We start from the raw sequence: 7,015 nt of genomic DNA on the forward strand, positions 1-7,015 counted from the left end.
AGGTTACTCATTACACCAGGTTACTCATTACACCAGGTTACTCATTACACCAGGTTTCACCAGGTTACTCATTACACCAGGTTACTCATCACACCAGGTTACTCATTACACTAGGTTACACCAGGTTACTCATTTCACCAGGTTACTCATTACACCAGGTTACTCATCACACCAGGTTACACCAGGTTACTCATTACACCAGGTTACACCAGGTACTCATTACACCAGGTTACACCAGGTTACTCATTACACCAGGTTACTCATTACACCAGGTTACTCATTACACCAGGTTACTCATTACACCAGGTTACTCATTACACCAGGTTACTCATCACACCAGGTTACTCATCACACCAGGTTACTCATTACACCAGGTTACACCAGGTTACTCATCACATCAGGTTACTCATCACACCAGGTTACGCATTACACCAGGTTACACCAGGTTACTCATTACACCAGGTTACACCAGGTTACACCAGGTTACTCATCACACCAGGTTACTCATTACACCAGGTTACTCATTGCACCAGGTTACTCATTACACCAGGTTTCACCAGGTTACTCATTACACCAGGTTACTCATCACACCAGGTTACTCATCACACCAGGTTACTCATCACACCAGGTTACTCATTACACCAGGTTACACCAGGTTACTCATCACACCAGGTTACTCATCACACCAGGTTACGCATTACACCAGGTTACACCAGGTTACTCATTACACCAGGTTACACCAGGTTACTCATTACACCAGGTTACACCAGGTTACTCATCACACCAGGTTACTCATTACACCAGGTTACTCATCACACCAGGTTACTCATTACACCAGGTTACTCATTACACCAGGTTAGACCAGGTTACTCATTACACCAGGTTACACCAGGTTACTCATTACACCAGGTTACTCATTACACCAGGTTACTCATCACACCAGGTTACACCAGGTTACTCATCACACCAGGTTACACCAAGTTACTCATCACTCATTACACTCAGGTTACTCATCACACCAGGTCACACCAGGTTACTCATTACACCAGGTTACTCATTACACCAGGTTAGACCAGGTTACTCATTACACCAGGTTACACCAGGTTACTCATTACACCAGGTTACACCAGGTTACTCATTACACCAGGTTACTCATCACACCAGGTTACTCATCACACCAGGTTACACCAGGTTACTCAATACACCAGGTTACTCATTACACCATGTTACTCATTATACCAGGTTACTCATTACACCAGGTTACTCATTACACCAGGTTACACCAGGTTACTCATTACACCAGGTTACTCATCACACCAGGTTACTCATTACACCAGGTTACACCAGGTTACTCATCACCAGGTTACTCATTACACCAGGTTACTCATCACACCAGGTTACTCATCACACCAGGTTACTCATCACACCAGGTTACTCATTACACCAGGTTTCACCAGGTTACTCATTACACCAGGTTACTCATCACACCAGGTTACTCATTACACCAGGTTACACCAGGTTACTCATTACACCAGGTTACACCAGGTTACTCATCACACCAGGTTACTCATTACACCAGGTTACTCATTATACCAGGTTACTCATTACACCAGGTTACTCATCACACCAGGTTACTCATAACACCAGGTTACTCATTACACCAGGTTACACCAGGTTACTCATCACACCAGGTTACTCATCACACCAGGTTACTCATTACACCAGGTTACACCAGGTTACTCATTACACCAGGTTACACCAGGTTACTCATTACACCAGGTTACACCAGGTTACTCATCACACCAGGTTACTCATTACACCAGGTTACTCATCACACCAGGTTACTCATTACACCAGGTTACTCATTACACCAGGTTACACCAGGTTACTCATTACACCAGGTTACACCAGGTTACTCATTACACCAGGTTACTCATTACACCAGGTTACTCATCACACCAGGTCACACCAGGTTACTCATTACACCAGGTTACTCATCACACCAGGTTACTCATCACACCAGGTTACTCATCACACCAGGTTACACCAGGTTACTCATTACACCAGGTTACTCATCACACCAGGTTACACCAGGTTACTCATTACACCAGGTTACTCATCACACCAGGTTACTCATAACACCAGGTTACTCATCACACCAGGTTACACCAGGTTACTCATTACACCAGGTTACTCATTACACCATGTTACTCATTACACCAGGTTACTCATTACACCAGTTTACTCATTACACCAGGTTACACCAGGCTACTCATTACACCAGGTTACTCATCACACCAGGTTACTCATCACACCAGGTTACTCATCACACCAGGTTACTCATTACACCAGGTTACACCAGGTTACTCATTACACCAGGTTACTCATCACACCAGGTTACTCATTACACCAGGTTACACCAGGTTACTCATTACACCAGGTTACACCAGGTTACTCATCACACCAGGTTACTCATTACACCAGGTTACTCATTACACCAGGTTACTCATTACACCAGGTTACTCATCACACCAGGTTACTCATAACACCAGGTTACTCATTACACCAGGTTACACCAGGTTACTCATCACACCAGGTTACTCATCACACCAGGTTACGCAATACACCAGGTTACACCAGGTTACTCATTACACCAGGTTACACCAGGTTACTCATTACACCAGGTTACACCAGGTTACTCATCACACCAGGTTACTCATTACACCAGGTTACTCATCACACCAGGTTACTCATTACACCAGGTTACTCATTACACCAGGTTAGACCAGGTTACTCATTACACCAGGTTACACCAGGTTACTCATTACACCAGGTTACTCATTACACCAGGTTACTCATCACACCAGGTCACACCAGGTTACTCATTACACCAGGTTACTCATCACACCAGGTTACTCACATCACACCAGGTTACTCATCACACCAGGTTACACCAGGTTACTCATCACACCAGGTTACTCATCACACCAGGTCACACCAGGTTACTCATTACACCAGGTTACTCATCACACCAGGTTACTCACATAACACCAGGTTACTCATCACACCAGGTTACAACAGGTTACTCATTACACCAGGTTACTCATTACACCATGTTACTCATTACACCAGGTTACTCATTACACCAGGTTACTCATTACACCAGGTTACACCAGGTTACTCATTACACCAGGTTACTCATCACACCAGGTTACTCATTACACCAGGTTACACCAGGTTACTCATCACACCAGGTTACTCATTACACCAGGTTACTCATCACACCAGGTTACTCATTACACCAGGTTACTCATTACACCAGGTTACTCATTACACCAGGTTCACCAGGTTACTCATTACACCAGGTTACTCATCACACCAGGTTACTCATTACACCAGGTTACACCAGGTTACTCATTACACCAGGTTACTCATTACACCAGGTTACACCAGGTTACTCATCACACCAGGTTACACCAGGTTACTCATTACACCAGGTTACACCAGGTTACTCATTACACCAGGTTACACCAGGTTACTCATTACACCAGGTTACTCATTACACCAGGTTACTCATTACACCAGGTTACTCATTATACCAGGTTACTCATTACACCAGGTTACTCATCACACCAGGTTACTCATCACACCAGGTTACTCATTACACCAGGTTACACCAGGTTACTCATCACACCAGGTTACTCATCACACCAGGTTACGCATTACACCAGGTTACACCAGGTTACTCATTACACCAGGTTACACCAAGTTACTCTTTACACCAGGTTACACCAGGTTACACCAGGTTACTCATCACACCAGGTTACTCATTACACCAGGTTACTCATCACACCAGGTTACTCATTACACCAGGTTACTCATTACACCAGGTTACTCATTACACCAGGTTTCACCAGGTTACTCATTACACCAGGTTACTCATCACACCAGATTACTCATTACACTAGGTTACACCAGGTTACTCATTACACCAGGTTACTCATTACACCAGGTTACACCAGGTTACTCATCACACCAGGTTACTCATCACACCAGGTTACGCATTACACCAGGTTACACCAGGTTACTCATTACACCAGGTTACACCAGGTTACTCATTACACCAGGTTACACCAGGTTACTCATCACACCAGGTTACTCATTACACCAGGTTACTCATCACACCAGGTTACTCATTACACCAGGTTAGACCAGGTTACTCATTACACCAGGTTACACCAGGTTACTCATTACACCAGGTCACTCATTACACTAGGTTACTCATCACACAAGGTTACACCAGGTTACTCATCACACCAGGTTACACCAAGTTACTCATCACTCATTACACTCAGGTTACTCATCACACCAGGTCACACCAGGTACTCATTACACTCAGGTTACTCATTACACCAGGTTAGACCAGGTTACTCATTACACCAGGTTACACCAGGTTACTCATCACACCAGGTTACTCACATCACACCAGGTTACTCATCACACCAGGTTACACCAGGTTACTCATTACACCAGGTTACTCATCACACTAGGTCACACCAGGTTACTCATTACACCAGGTTACTCATACACCAGGTTACTCACATAACACCAGGTTACTCATCACACCAGGTTACACCAGGTTACGCATTACACCAGGTTACACCCAGGTTACTCATTACACCAGGTTACACCAGGTTACTCATTACACCAGGTTACACCAGGTTACTCATTACACCAGGTTACACCAGGTTACTCATCACACCAGGTTACTCATTACACCAGGTTACTCATCACACCAGGTACTCATTACACCAGGTTACTCATTACACCAGGTTAGACCAGGTTACTCATTACACCAGGTTACACCAGGTTACTCATTACACCAGGTTACTCATCACACCAGGTTACTCACATCACACCAGGTTACTCATCACACCAGGTTACACCAGGTTACTCATTACACCAGGTTACTCATCACACCAGGTCACACCAGGTTACTCATTACACCAGGTTACTCATCACACCAGGTTACTCACATAACACCAGGTTACTCATCACACCAGGTTACAACAGGTTACTCATTACACCAGGTTACTCATTACACCATGATACTCATTACACCAGGTACTCATTATACCAGTTTACTCATTACACCAGGTTACACCAGGCTACTTATTACACCAGTTACTCATCACACCAGGTTACTCATTACACCAGGTTACACCAGGTTACTCATTTACACCAGGTTACTCATCACACCAGGTTACTCATCACACCAGGTTACACCAGGTTACTCAATACACCAGGTTACTCATTACACCATGTTACTCATTATACCAGGTTACTCATTACACCAGGTTACTCATTACACCAGGTTACACCAGGTTACTCATTACACCAGGTTACTCATCACACCAGGTTACTCATTACACCAGTTACACCAGGTTACTCATCACACCAGGTTACTCATTACACCAGGTTACTCATCACACCAGGTTACTCATTACACCAGGTTTCACCAGGTTACTCATTACACCAGGTTACTCATCACACCAGGTTACTCATTACACTAGCTTACACCAGGTTACTCATTACACCAGGTTACACCAGGTTACTCATCACACCAGGTTACTCATTACACCAGGTTAGTCATTATACCAGGTTACTCATTACACCAGGTTACTCATCACACCAGGTTACTCATAACACCAGGTTACTCATTACACAAGGTTACACCAGGTTACTCATCACACCAGGTTACTCATCACACCAGGTTACGCATTACACCAGGTTACACCAGGTTACTCATTACACCAGGTTACACCAGGTTACTTCATTACACCAGGTTACACCAGGTTACTCATCACACCAGGTTACTCATTACACCAGGTTACTCATCACACCAGGTTACTCATTACACCAGGTTACTCATTACACCAGGTTAGACCAGGTTACTCATTACACCAGGTTACACCAGGTTACTCATTACACCAGGTTACTCATTACACCAGGTTACTCATCACACCAGGTCACACCAGGTTACTCATCACACCAGGTTACTCACATCACACCAGGTTACTCATCACACCAGGTTACACCAGGTTACTCATTACACCAGGTTACTCATCACACCAGGTTTCACACCAGGTTACTTCATTACACCAGGTTACTCATCACACCAGGTTACTCACATAACACCAGGTTACTCATCACACCAGGTTACAACAGGTTACTCATTACACCAGGTTACTCATTACACCATGTTACTCATTACACCAGGTACTCATTATACCAGTTTACTTCATTACACCAGGTTACACCAGGCTACTTATTACACCAGGTTACTCATCACACCAGGTTTACTCATTACACCAGGTTACACCAGTTACTCATCACACCAGGTTACTCATTACACCAGGTTACTCATCACACCAGGGTACTCATTACACCAGGTTACTCATTACACCAGGTTACTCATTACACCAGGTTTCACCAGGTTACTCATTACACCAGGTTCTCATCACCCAGGTTACTCATTACACTAGGTTACACCAGGTTACTCATTTCACCAGGTTACTCATTACACCAGGTTACACCAGGTTACTCATCACACCAGGTACACCAGGTTACTCATTTACACCAGGTTACACCAGTAACTCATTACACCAGGTTACACCAGGTTACTCACAGGTTACTCATTACACCAGGTTAGTCATTATACCAGGTTACTCATTACACCAGGTTACTAATCACACCAGGTTACTCATCACACCAGGTTACTCATTACACCAGGTTACACCAGGTTACTCATCACATCAGGTTACTCATCACACCAGGTTACGCATTACACCAGATTACACCAGGTTACTCATTACACCATGTTACTCATTACACCAGGTTACTCATTACACCAGGTTACTCATTACACCAGGTTAGTCATTATACCAGGTACTCATTACACCAGGTTACTCATCACACCAGGTTACGCATTACACCAGGTTACACCAGGTTACTC

This window comes from Oncorhynchus kisutch, linkage group LG30 (assembly GCF_002021735.2).
Source record: "Oncorhynchus kisutch isolate 150728-3 linkage group LG30, Okis_V2, whole genome shotgun sequence".
NCBI lineage: Eukaryota > Metazoa > Chordata > Actinopteri > Salmoniformes > Salmonidae > Oncorhynchus > Oncorhynchus kisutch.